Source organism: Geotrypetes seraphini, chromosome 2 (assembly GCF_902459505.1).
Source record: "Geotrypetes seraphini chromosome 2, aGeoSer1.1, whole genome shotgun sequence".
In the NCBI taxonomy this organism is placed as follows: domain Eukaryota; kingdom Metazoa; phylum Chordata; class Amphibia; order Gymnophiona; family Dermophiidae; genus Geotrypetes; species Geotrypetes seraphini.
Window position 1 is genome coordinate 289463694 of NC_047085.1, and position 14221 is coordinate 289477914.

At 46.0% G+C, this 14221-nt stretch overlaps 1 pseudogene; it reads left to right on the forward strand.

Annotated features, from left to right (window-relative positions):
* The first annotated feature begins 234 nt into the window (after window positions 1-234).
* On the forward strand, window positions 235-11270 carry LOC117353631 (annotated as a pseudogene).
* The last annotated feature ends 2951 nt before the right edge of the window (window positions 11271-14221 follow it).

Here is a 14221-nt window from a genome sequence, read left to right on the forward strand (position 1 = left end):
GCCTCTTCCTCTTCAGAGGTACTCATGATGGCAACGGGTGTAACACCGCTTCATCGCTCATTCTAGTTGACGGATTCGCTCGCTGACTTTTCATTCTGCCAGTCTAACACAAGGAAGCTGGCTCAGTTGTCGCGGACATATTGAAAAAAAGAAAGGAAAACATTTTCTTTTAAAAGCACTGCTACGAGGTTCAGCCCTGCGGAGTAGTAGCAGCAGCAGAAAGGCAACTCTAAGATGCTTCTCCACCTGTGGCAATACTTAGTTATACAACAACTTTAGGTTTTGGATTAAATGGATTTTGAAACAGGTGACCAGAAAATGTGAATTACAGAGAATTTTTGACAGTTTAAACCCAGGTGCTCCCAGGACACACAGAGTAGAATACGCATTGAAATGTTCAAAGAGTAAGGTTCTACGAAGGGCAGTAAATGTTGTTGTGGATGACCTGGACAACTGTTTAATGGATATAATGAAAGCGAAGAAGATTCATGTGCAGAAGGATCCAAGGTTTAAGCTCAGTCTGAGAGTATGCTTGCTACAAATATCTGGCTATAAACAGCTCTATCTGTGTGTGTAAAATCTTCAAAAGCAGCCCTATGACAGCAATAATGAGGACCATGAGGAGCAATTAACGGAGCTTTGGAATCTACTAATGCCCAATCAAGCACTGAAGCCACAAATCACTAAGCAGTGGGGAGACATTGGCTTCTAAGGTGATGATCCCAAGACAGACTTTCGAGGCATGGGCATGCTAGGACTGGTCAATCTTGTGTACAGAAGAATCGCGTCAAATTCTTTCTCGTTCAAATCATCCAAAAATGGGATTTTTCTATGCTATAGTTGTAATCAATTTGACAGAGATGGCCTACAGCTTACTCAGGAGTGATGCTCTGAAATTTCATTTGTATAATCTGGTACCAGGAGTCCCACAGTTGGAACATTTCCACCAGTTTTACTGTTATCTGATGTACGAATTTGACAAGTTTTGGTTCTAAGAAGAGCCAGAAAGCATTATGCTGTTCAACCAGCACCGGGAGAAATTTTACAATCGCATTAAAGGACTTTTAAGTAACCAGAATGTGTTTACCTTAAGGAAAGCAAACAGTCTCTGAGAGCTTCTGAATCATTCATCAGTTTACACACTTGAACTCGATCTCCACAGGACCACCCCCTCCCTCCCTATGGCCCTGGCCTAGTGTTCGTCCCGGGGGCTTAGGCCGCAGTATGAGGAAGGGCCCCCCCCCATCTGCGCATTAGATGTGAGCAGCCCGGGCTTTGGCGGCAGCAGCCATGCTCAAATGCATCCCCCTCTGGCGCTGCAACCAGTATGTGGAGTCGGTGGACAAGCAGCACTGTTCACTGCAGGCTGTGCCCGACGAGATCTACTGCTACAGCCACAGCCTGGAGGAGCTGCGGGAGATGCCCAAACCCCCTGCAAATAGGTAAGATGGCCCTGGGTGCCAGCGACAACCCTGCTCTAAGCTTAACGTTCTTCAAAGATGCAACAGGGGAGAGTTTTGTGGTTTGAAAGAAAGAAAGAGGGGGCAGGGAGAAAGAAAGAAATGGGAGGAAGAGAGAAAGAAAGGGGGGGACAGGGAGAGAGAGAGAGAACGGATGCACAGTCGGAAGGAAGTGCAACCAGAGACTCACCAGACAACAAAATGGTAGGAAAAATGATTTTATTTTCAATTTAGTGATCAAAATGTGTCAGTTCTGAGAATTTATATCTGCTGTCTATATTTTGCACTATATTTGGCTATGTTTCTATAGTTCTTACTGAGGTGACATTGCATATTTTAAAGTCATCTGCCTTGACCTCTGTGAAAAATAAAACAAATATAAATGATAATTAACATTTTCTCTGCATACAGTGTTCTTTATGGTTTTTTAAAATTTTATGGTTACCATTATGAATTAATAAGATATTGTGTGTACATTAAAAATGAATGGAAGAAATTGGGGGTGGGATTAGGGTAGGATTGGGGGCGGGGCTGAAAATTAGTAGATGTCCCCTTTTGAGGAAAAAAATAAATGGTCACATTAGGTATAGCGCAACAGCAAAATGCCCCTAATATAATGCAATAGAACATAGTACCTGAGAGACTTGTGTAAGTAAATACAGTCAAACCTCGGTTTGCAAGTAACCCGGTTTGCGAGTGTTTTGCAAGACGAGCCAAACATTCTGGCAAAACTTGTCTCGCAAACAGAGTATTGACTCAATTTGCAAGCACCCACTCTGAGAACCGGTATCGCTCCCCCTCCCCCCCCCCCCCCGTGCGAACCGGCACCCCCCGCCCGACCAACTTTAACTGACACCAGCACGAGAACCGGCATCGCTCCCACCGCTCGAAAAGCCCCCCCCTCCCCGCTCAAATTGGCAAAACCCCCCCCCCCCCCCGCGACAACAGGCACCCCCTGCCTGCCCAACTTTAACTCATCCCCCGTCTGGCACCGGCACGAGAACCAGCATCGCTCCCCCCCGCTGGCAAAGGCCCCCCTCCCGTGAGAACAGGCACCCCCGCTCGACCAACTTTAATTCACCCCCCAGTCTGGCACCGGTACGCAGCCCAGCCCACAGGACATGCCGGTGCCGCTTGAAGATCTTCTTCCTGCCTCTGCCGGCTTTGAGCATGCATCTGCACATGCTCAAGCCCTTCTAATTCTCCCTCTCGCCGAGATATTTTTGATAGTAACATATAGCTTGATATTGTGGTTGACTTTTTGTTTTAAATATTGGCTGCAAAGATTAGCCCCAAGGAAAAAAATCTCAAATGTGTAAAAGACACAATCAATGAAGGTAGGGCATGCCCAAGAGCATAGCATTCCACGAGAGAACACTAGCTACGACCTCAGAAGAACGGGACTTGGGAGTAATCATCAGTGCAAACATGAAGGCTGCCAAACAAGTAGAGAAGGCCTCATCCAGGGCAAGGCGGATGATGGGATGTATCAATAGAAGCTTCGTCAGCCGTAAACCTGAAGTCATAATGCCACTGTACAGAACCATGGTGAGACCTCATCTGGAGTACTGTGTGCAATTCTGGAGGCCACATTACCGTAAAGATATACTTCGAGCTGAGTCGGTCCAGCGAATGGCCACTAGGATGGTCTCTGGACTCAAGGGTCTCTCATACGAGGAAAGACTGGGCAAGTTGCAGCTCTACTCTCTGGAGGAGCGCAGGGAGAGGGGTGACATGATTGAGACATTTAAGTACGTCACAGGTCGTGTCGAGGTGGAAAACCTCATATTCTTTCCTAAGGGACCTTCAGTCACAAGAGGGCACCCGCTGAAACTCAGAGGAGGGAGATTTGGTGGTGACACCAGGAAGTATTTCTTTACAGAAAGGGTGGTGGATCACTGGAACAAACTACCGGTGCAGGTGATCAAGGCCACTAGCGTGCTCGACTTTAAGAATAAATGGGACATCCACGTGGGATCTCTACGTGGGTCGAGCAGCACTCTGACTTAATGGGGTGGGACAGTGGAGTGGGCAGACTTGATGGGCTATAGCCCTTTTCTGCCGTCATCTTTCTATGTTTCTATGTTTCTACAATTTAAAAATTATTCATTATAATGTAAATAGTGAAAGAGCGCCCTCAGCGTGAAGTTGAAAGCTCTAAAGAGTAGCTCAAATTAATCACTCTGGTGCTTACAGGAAGCAGAGCTGACAATTCGACACGGGCCAGCCACACACCATCATCTGGACGCTCCCTTGTGCAAATTAGTGCTCAGAAATTAATTAGTGAAAACAAAGTTCACATAAATATGTGAGGAATGCCAGGAAAAAACTTAAAACTCAAGTGGCATGCAATGCCCCAAATGCCAAGCCCACAGACTCGAGAAAAAAAGTCTGAATAACAAGCAATAATCAAAAGACACTCCAGGTACTTAGCTGAATTGAAGTCCACTTAATCTGTGTGTGCCGAAGGTCAGTGGCGTCCTTACAGTTCTTGGATTCATAATTGAAGTCCTGTATCCACACGGTTCAACCCAGCAGGGTTTTAGAGCTAAAGCCCTTTCCTCAGGAACCGGATAAGGGTTAAGCAAGGCAGCAACAGGTCTGGAAATGAGCTTGTTATTAAAACTTTTTTTGTTGGGTCTTTGGGCTTGGCATTTGGGGCACTGCATGTAAGCACCAGAGTCGCTCATTGAGCTACTCTTTAGAGCTTTCAATTTCACGCAGAGGGCGCTCCTTCACTATTTGCATTATATTGTATTATATTGAATTATTTTGAAATTGTGGAAGCCAGTGTGCTCTCGTGGCATGTTATGAGCTTGGGCATGCTTTATAAATACTGACTGCAGTATTTAAATGTGATTGAGGAGTACTGAATATACAGTATAGACAGAACAGTCAACACCACCATAACCTGGATTGAAGAAATATTCAATCTGCTGTCCAGTAAACTATCTGTATAAATTATAGACCGTTTTTTTTGTTGGCCTAAATTTATCCAGATAATAAACTATGGTTGCTAACCTGATAGTTGGGCAAAATGCTCACTCTCCACCCTCACTCTGCCCCAGAATTATCCAGATAGTACTACTAAAAATTCATGGATACAATGAGGCAGCAGCACTTATCTGACTAGCAGCTACTTCTGTCTGGAAAAGTGCTGATAGTGTAAAGTTTCCCTGTTCCTTAATGTGAGAAAAAGTTTCCCAGGGAATATAGTTACAGCAGCCCTGACCACCTGTGTTATTTATTAACCTGTTATTACTACATTGGCATTTAGCAGATCATGTTGTTTTACTTAGAACTGCCTAGATTGTCTTTCTCACGTAGAATCTCAGGACTTTGTGCTGTTACATGGACTGATTGAACTGAATTCCTTTTGTTGCTAGAAGCTATCAGAGGACTTTATAACTGAGAAACTTTTAAGGAAATATGTCTGTAAACATTTACTGTCTTTAGTTAATCCTTAATTTTCACTAAAGGTAACAAAAAATTAGGAGGTAATCAATAATCAGCAGAATGGAGATAGTGAGACTTAATATTTCAACCTCAGTCCTTAGACATGCCTAGTATAAAACACTAGATAAAAAAGGCACAAAGGATTTTTCAAAAGCCCAATATTCAGATCATGGAATATAACAGGCTGTCTCCTGCAGTCAGTCCGTGGCTACCTGGAAATTCAATGCCAGCACTTTATTGGGTGTCCTCCATTGAATTTCCAGGGAGTTTTGGCCAGCCAAGACATAGCCAATTAAGCTAATATTCACTGGCTGTCCAGCCAAGTCATAGCGGCCAAAGATAGACCTACTTTTTAGGTGGGTCTACCTACCGCAGAGCTTTGATCCTCGAGCTGGGCTTCAACGCTAAGAAATGCAAGATCATGCACCTCGGCAGCAGAAAACCGTGCAGTACTTACACCTTGAATGGCGAGACCTTAACTAGAACTTCAACAGAACGAGACTTGGGAGTGATCATCAGTGCAGACATGAAAACTGCTGATCATGTGAAGAAGGCTTCATCTAAGGCAAGACAGTTGTTAGGTTGCATCCGCAGGAGTTTCGTCAGCCGGAAGCCTGAAGTCATAATGCCATTATACAGAACCATGGTGAGACCTCATTTGTGTGCAATTCTGGAGGCCACACTACCGAAAAGATGTGCTGAGAGTAGAGTCGGTGCAACGGATGGCCACCAGGATGGTCTCGGGGCTCAAGGATCTATCGTACGAGGAAAGGCTGAAAAATTTGCGGCTGTACTCACTCGAGGAATGAAGGGAGAGAGGAGACATGACCGAGATGTTTAAGTATATTACCGGTCGTATCGATATGGAAGAAGAGATTCTCTTTCTCAAAGGACCCTCAGCCACAAGAGGGCATCCGCTCAAATTCAGGGGCGGGAAATTTCATGGCGACACCAGGAAATATTTCTTCACCGAGAGAGTGGTTGATCTTTGGGAACGAGCTCCCGGTGCAGGTGATCGAGTCAAACAGCGTGCAAGAATTTAAGAGCAAATGGGATGCCCATGTGGGATCCCTTAGAGGGTTAAGCCAAGGGAACCTGTCACCAGGAGTGGGATCCCTAGGATAGTAGACTTGGGGGTGGGTCAGTAGAGTGGGCAGACCTGATGGGCTATGGCCCTTATCTGCCGTCATCTTCTATGTTTCTACCTGGCCACTGAACTTAGCCAGTCAGCTGATGAATATTGGTGATGACTGTCTTTGTTGGGCTGTCCGTCAAGCAAGATATTCAGTTGGAGATAGCTGGCCATCTCCCACTGAATATCAGTGCATAGATGGCTATGTGCTGTTGAATTGGCCAGGAGTTATTCCCATTCAGCTAAATAGCACTGAATATCAGGCTCCAAGAAATCAGGTTTCAAGATTAAAATATAATAGATTCTACCACTTTTATAGGAAGAGAGTTTATTTCCAAGTCACACTAGAACATCATGACTGTAGAATCTTCCTATTTATGCCTGCGTCCTCTCCCACATGGATTACTGCAATGCTTTATTTAATGGTCTAACAGCAAAAAATCTTCATTTCCATGTTCAAAATGCAACAATCAGACTTTTAAATAACTTTCATGCCCACAATCCAGTATTGCATTCACTAGCGTCAGCGCACTGGTTACCCATTGCCAAACACTGCATTTTCAAAGGCTTAGTGCTCGCATTCAGGTCCATACCCATGGTGCCCTGCTACATATCAGCCAAACTACTATCTACATCCTGAACCAACCCCTCTGCTCTCAGGAGTAAACACGGCTACAATTACTCCCTGCCTGCAGCGTCCGACTAGAAATTGCCAGATGCAGATCCTACTCCCAATTCTTACCAAGATACTAGAATCAACTATCTCCACACATCAGATCCCTCGAAGGACTTCTGAACTTTAGGAAGGCAATAAAAACAACCTGCCTCTTCACCTAATATTTATTCTGTATCACCAACTCAGGATGAATCTGTATTAGACAACTTCCACTATAGCCATACTGCTTAATTATCTGTATTTTGTTTGTTTTAATCATTATGTATGTTACCTTGTAACACATTCCGAGCTCTTTGGGGCACACAGGATATAAATCAAAATAAATAAATAATTCTAATCACATTAAGGTGGTCATTTTAGAAGCACTATTTATTTATTTATTTATTACATTTATTTGCTGCTACTCTTACCTTCATAGCCATCACATCAATCTTGTTGTCCTCCAACTGCTTATGCTGTCATTTCTCTAACTCCGTTCTTCCCCTGTCATAAAGCTTTCACATTTTATCACTCTTCAGTCTTACCTGGTCTCTATCAACACATTAAGGAATCTAGGTTATTGTACTCTGTCCACCACCGTTTCATTTCTCTTTTCATTCACCATGTTATCCAAATCTGTCAAAGCAGTTTACATATTACAGTATATACAGGTACTTATTTTGTATATGGGTTAAGTGACATGGCCAGAGTTACAAAGAGCTGCAGTGGTAATCAGTGGCATACCAAGTGGGGGGCAGGGGGCGGTCCACCCCGCCTCGGCTGCATGGCTTGGGGAGGTGCACAGCCGGCCAGGTCTGGGTCCTCCTGCCCTTCCTTTCCCCCGGCGGCGCCGCTACAATCCTACCTCCCCCTGCCAACAAGAAGTCTTTCCGATGTCAATTCTGATGTCGATGTTCCGGGCCAGCCAATCACTGCCTGGCTGGCCTGGAACATCCTCTCCGACGTCAGAATTCACTTTGGAAAGACTTCTTGTCGGCGGGGGGTGTTAGGATTGTAGTGGCGCGGCCGGGGGAAAGGAAGGGGAGAGGTGCTTTTTTTTTTTCTGCGGCAGGGAGGGCAGGATGTAGGCATGCAAGCTGGCTGGCTTTAGCGCGGCAGGGAGGGAGGGAGATAGGTAGACAAGCAGGCTGGCTTTGGGGGTGGCCAAAATCTGGAAGGTAGTGGGGAGACATAAGAAGAGGCACTGGGGGCACTAAGGACATGGGAAGGAGGCACTGGGGGCACTATGGACACAGGACGGAGGCACTGGGGGCACTATGGACACAGGACGGAGGCGCTGGGAGCACTAAGGACACAGGACAGAGGCACTGGGAGCACTAAGGACACAGGACAGAGGCACTGGGGGCACTATGGACACAGGAAGGAGGCACTGGGGACACTAAGGACACAGGATGGAGGCACTGGGGACACTAAGGACACGGGACGGAGGCACTGGGGGCACTATGGACATGGGACAGAGGCACTGGGGACACCATGGACAAGGGACAGAGGCACTGGGGACATGGGATAGAGGCACTGGGGACACCATGGACACGGGATGGCGGCACTGGGGACACCATGGACACGGGACGGCGGCACTGGGAACACCATGGACACGGGACGGCGGCACTGGGGGAACCATGGACATGGGACGGCGGCACTGGGGGCACCATGGACACGGGACGGAGGCACTGGGGGCACTATGGACACGGGAAGGAGGCACTGGGGGCACTATGGACACAGGACGGAGGCACTAAGGACATGAGAAAGAGGCACTGGGGGCACTAAGGACACGGAAAGCAGGCACTGGGGGCATTATGGACACAGGAAGGAGGCACTGGGGGCACTATGGACACAGGACGGAGGCACTAAGGACATGAGAAAGAGGCACTGGGGGAACTCAGGACACGGAAAGCGGGCACTGGGGGCATTATGGACACAGGAAGGAGGCACTGGGGGTACTAAGGACAGAGGCACTGGGGGCACTATGGACACAGGAAGGAGGCACTGGGGGCACTATGGACACAGGACGGAGGCACTGGGGGCACTAAGGACATGGGAAGAAAGGAGGGAGGGAATAGAAAGGGACAATTGTTGGGCCTGAGTGCAGAAAGAAAGAAATGAAAGAAAGGATACACAGTCAATTAATAGATGTCCCCTTTTGATGAAAATAAATGGTCATTTTACCTCTGACTTATTTTCTCTGCAGCAGAGTCGGCAGCCGTGCTGAGGTGCAGGAAGTTCCTGCGCTGACTCGTCTGCTGGCTCTGCTCCGGAAGAAGTAAGTTACTTCAGAGGGGGTGGACCCGGCAGAAGCAGTCATTGCGGGACTTTGCCACAACTCCCTGCGTCTGCCGGGTCCACCTCCTCTGACGTAACTTACTTCTTCTGGAGCAGAGTCAGCAGACAAGTCATCGCGGGACCATCCAGCATGCAGCTGCTGAGTCCGCTCCAGAGCAAGTACATCGGTGTGGGGTGGACTGGCAGCCGGCAGCTACAATCATCGTGGGACCTTGCTGCATGAAGGGAGAGAAAGGAGCAGGATTGCTGGAATGGAAGAGTGGTGGAGGGAAAGAAAGGGGGCAGGGTGGTATGGAAGTGTGGTGCTGATAGAATTGATGTACAGAGAAATGGGAGAGACATAAGGGGGAAGGATATTGGAGGGAGAGAAAGGGGGCAGATGCTGATTGAATTGGGTTAGATGGCGAGAGAAAGGGCAGACATTGGATGCTAATTGGGAGCCTATGCTGGAAGGAAGTGCAGATCGGAGAGATAAGGGAGCAAATGCAGGAAGGATAATGGGAGGAGAGAAAGAGGGGAGCAGACGGTGGATGGAAGTGGACAGAGAGAGAAGGTACTAGATGGAAGGGTTGGAGAAAGAGGGTACATGATGGAAGGAGGGGATAAATAAAAGGAGGGCACGTGATGGGGAGAAAAGGATTGAGTTAGGGAAACACTGGAGAGGTGAGGGAAAGAGATGGCAAGCTTTAGGTAGACAGTAAAAAAGGACATTGATGAGAGGGTAGTAAGAACGTAATCTAGACAAATGCAGAAAATAAATTGAAAAGGAAAATGAGGGAAAAAAGGGAAAGGGATTGCAGAGGAGAGGTGTGGGAGAGGGAAGGAGAGGAGAGAGATGCCAGACCAATGGGGGTGAAAGGAGAGATGGAAGGGGGAGGCATACAGTTTCTGGAAGGGGCATAGAAGGAGAGAAGATGCCATATAGGGGAAGAGAGAGGGCAGACAGTGGATGGAAGGAAGAGAGTTACAAGAAGATGAGGAAAGCAGAAACCACAGAAGAGAAAGGTAGAAAAAGATTTTCTATTTATTTATTGCTTTAGGAGACATGTGTCACTGTTTCTGTGGTGCACTGTATGCAGAGTCCAGCTTCTTACTGGTTCAATTTAACCTTTGTCTATGTATTTCTATTTTATCCCCCCTTTTACAAAACTGTGGAGCGTTTTTTAGCGCCAGCCGTGGTGGTAGCAGCTCTGATGCTCAGAATTCTATGAGCGTTAGAGCTGTTACCACCATGGCTAAAATCCACACTACAGTTTTGTAAAAGGGGGAGGGGTTAGTTTATGATGACATATTCCATACTAGGCGAAGGTGTTTTCTGTGTGTTCGAAAGACATGGTTTTTTGTTAGGATTGACTGCAGGATTGATCTGTACTAGTCTGGCTTGTTTAGTTTTACAATGGGTGTATTGATGTTGTACTACTCACTGTATATGTAAGATGCTGCCTTTTCCTAGGTACTCATGTGTGACGTGTGGCTTGTTACTAGAAATAATGTTTTTCGTACAGATGGGGGTGGGGGGTCAAAAAATGATGGGCCCCGGGTGTCACATATGTTAGGTACGCCACCCAGTTCTCCAGGTTCTCAGACCATAGTGGGTGATTGGGGATGTCATAACCTAATTCCTCCAGTGGCTATTTGGTCAGTTTGGGTACCTTTTTGGCATTAGATGCTTTTAAAACAGATCTAGCTCAGAACATCTTAAGTTCTGTCCAGGACGTCTTTGGAAAGGTTTGATTATTACTGTAAGATGTCCAAGTCTAAGCCTGCCAAAAGCCAGCCCAGATCACAACTCCAACATGTCCCTTATAGTTTTGGACACACAGGGGCTGGGATGCCTTGCAAAACATCCAAAAAGATGGTTTTGAAAATCAGCACTTGGATTTCCTAGCGCCAATTTATGCTGGTTTTTTGGATGTCTTAAATGCCCCTAATGGTGTTATATAGTCTTTGGAATGCATGTGAAGAGACATAAGGGACATTTATCCAACACACAACTTTTGTTGAATAATCTTTTCAGTTTGCTAATATTTAAAGCATTATGAACTATTTTGATTTTTTTATTTTATTTTCTTCAATCCTTAAGTCAGACTGCTTTTTTGTTTAGGAATTTTATATATTTGACTATTCATATTTTTCATTTTTAATTGCTAGGTTCCATGCATGTGTCCTCCAGCTTCCATTTAACCAACGTGTGAGAGAAAATCCATCCTTCTTTCTAACTGTGATTGCTGACATCAGTAGGTGCTGTTATTCTATTTTGAAGGCAAAGAACAGAGGTAGATATAATTTTTAAAATCAAACTGATCTAGCATTCACAGTATATAGTATATAATGTGAATCTACAAAATGATTTGAATAAAAACCTGGTTAGTATACAGTACATTGACTATTTGATGCTAGCATCTCCCAACAGGCAATAAAAGTTTTGCTCTTTAGCTTTTATGCTAATGAAAGCATACAAATTGTGATTTTAAACTCCGAGGACCAGATGCACTAAACAGGATTGGTAAGACTGCATGGGTCTGCTCCAATCCAATTTTTGACCAATTCTAAAAGAGCTGTTGATACACTAAGGGCTCCTTTTATGAAGCTGCGTTAGCGGTTTAACGTGCGTAATAGCACGCGCTAGCCACTACCGCCTTCTCTTGAGCAGGCGTTAGTTTTTTGGCTAGTGCGGGGGTTAGCGCATGATAAAAAGTCGCATGCGATAAAGCCGCTAACGCGGCTTCGTAAAAGGAGCCCCAAAAATTTTACATGCAAATGATTCACACAGAGGCTTGTTGTAATCATCACCTCTCATGTCCGATCACTATGAGAGTGACTTACAAATGTGCAAAGCCAGCAGGGGAAGCTCTGAAAGCAGCTCCTGCCATTCAACTGTTCGGGGCAGGAAACCTTTTTTTTTTTTTTCTTTCTTTTTTTTTCCTATGGATACAGGTGTTAGTGCTACGCACAATATCTGCCCCATTAAAAAGAAAAAAGTCAACCCCGATGTCCCCACTACCACACTCTCTCCTGCCATGCCAACCCCACCCCCTAGGATACAGAGGGTGACACCTAAGACCCTGATTTGCAGGCTTCGGAGCATGTGGGACCACATCCTTCCTGCTTACAACTTGTGAAAAGGTACTAGGTTGGGGGGGGTCAGGGAGCATCTGGTGGCAGGAGTGAATGGGTATCTCTCCTGCTATTTTTTTTTGGGTGGTGGAAGAGGGTAGGGTAGGGGATGGTTCAAGGATGGGCTGCCTGGCACAGGGGGGGGGCTTCTGTTGGCAGGAGGGAGTAGGCATCCCTCCTGCCATTATGTGTGTGTAACATATACATAGATACATAGAAGATGACGGCAGATAAAGACCTGAATGGTCCATCCAGTCTGCCAAACCTGATTCAATTTAAATTTTTAAATTTTTTCTTCTTAGCTATTTCTGGGCAAGAATCCAAAGCTTTACCCGGTACTGTGCTTGGGTTCCAACTGCCAAAATCTCTGTTAAGACTTACTCCAGCCCATCTATACCCTCCCAGCCATTGAAGCCCTCCCCAGCCCATCCTCCACCAAACGGCCATATACAGACACAAACCGTTCAAGTCTGCCCAGTACTGGCCTTAGTTCAATATTTAATCTTATTTTTTGATTCTAGACTCTTTGTGTTCATCCAACTCTTCTTTGAACTCAGTCACAGTTTTACTCTCCACCACCTCTCTCGGGAGCGCATTCCAGGCATCCACCACCCTCTCCGTAAAGTAGAATTTCCTAACATTGTTCTTGAATCTACCACCCCTCAACCTCAAATTATGTCCTCTGGTTTTACCATTTTCCTTTCTCTGAAAAAGATTTTGTTCTACGTTAATACCCTTCAAGTATTTGAACGTCTGAATCATATCTCCCCTGTCTCTCCTTTCCTCTAGGGTATACATATTCAGGGCTTCCAGTCTCTCCTCATACGTCTTCTGGCGCAAGCCTCCTATCATTTTCGTCGCCCTCCTCTGGACCGCCTCAAGTCTTCTTATGTCCTTCGCCAGATACAGTCTCCAAAATTGAACACAATATTCCAAGTGGGGCCTTACCAATGACCTGTACAGGGGCATCAACACCTTCTTCCTTCTACTGACTACGCCTCTCTTTATACAGCCCAGCATCCTTCTGGCAGCAGCCACTGCCTTGTCACACTGTTTTTTCACCTTTAGATCTTCGGACACTATCACCCCAAGGTCCCTCTCCCCGTCCGTGCATATCAGCTTCTCTCCTCCCAGCATATACGGTTCCTTCCTATTATTAATCCCCAAATGCATTACTCTGCATTTCTTTGCATTGAATTTTAGTTGCCAGACATTAGACCATTCCTCTAACTTTTGCAAATCCTCTTTCATCTTTTCCACTACCTCTTCGGTGTCTACTCTGTTACAAATCTTGGTATCATCTGCAAAAAGGCACACTTTTCCTTCTATCCCTTCAGCAAAGTCACTCACAAATATATTGAACAGGATTGGCCCCAGCACTGATCCCTGAGGGACTCCACTACTCACCTTTCCTTCCTTTGAACGACTTCCATTAACCACCACCCTTTGGCGTCTGTCCGACAGCCAGTTTCTGACCCAGTTCACCACTTTGGGTCCTAACTTCAGCCCTTCAAGTTTGTTCAACAGCCTCCTATGAGGAACTGTATCAAAGGCTTTGCTGAAATCCAAGTAAATTACATCTAGCATATGTCCTCGATCCAGCTCTCTGGTCACCCAATCAAAAAATTAAATCAGGTTCGTTTGGCACGATTTACCTTTTGTAAAGCCATGTGTGGAGGGGGGCTCATGATGGCAGGAGCGAGTGGACATCCCTCCTGCCATTTTTTCTTGCATGGGGATGTGGTCAGCATGGCAGGAGGAAGTGGTTATCCCTCCTGCTATTTTCACTACTGTGGGGGTGGGGACAGTTCCGTCATTGGGAGGGGGGGACGTTGGGGAGGGCCATCATTGGCAGGTGGGGGATTTTTTAATGGGGCAGAGATTTTTGTGTGTAACACACAGTATCTGTGCCCAGAGTCATACAGGGGCATCATTACTGCCCTTTTCCTACTGGCTTTAAGTTGAGAGCCATCAGACATGCCTTATAGGCATTTTCTGCCCTTTTGAAGGGTAAAGCTGTTTGTGTTTTTTCCAACAGTACAACAGTAGCCTATGTTAGCAGACAAGGAGGAACAAAGACTGCTCCCCTAGCATGGGAGT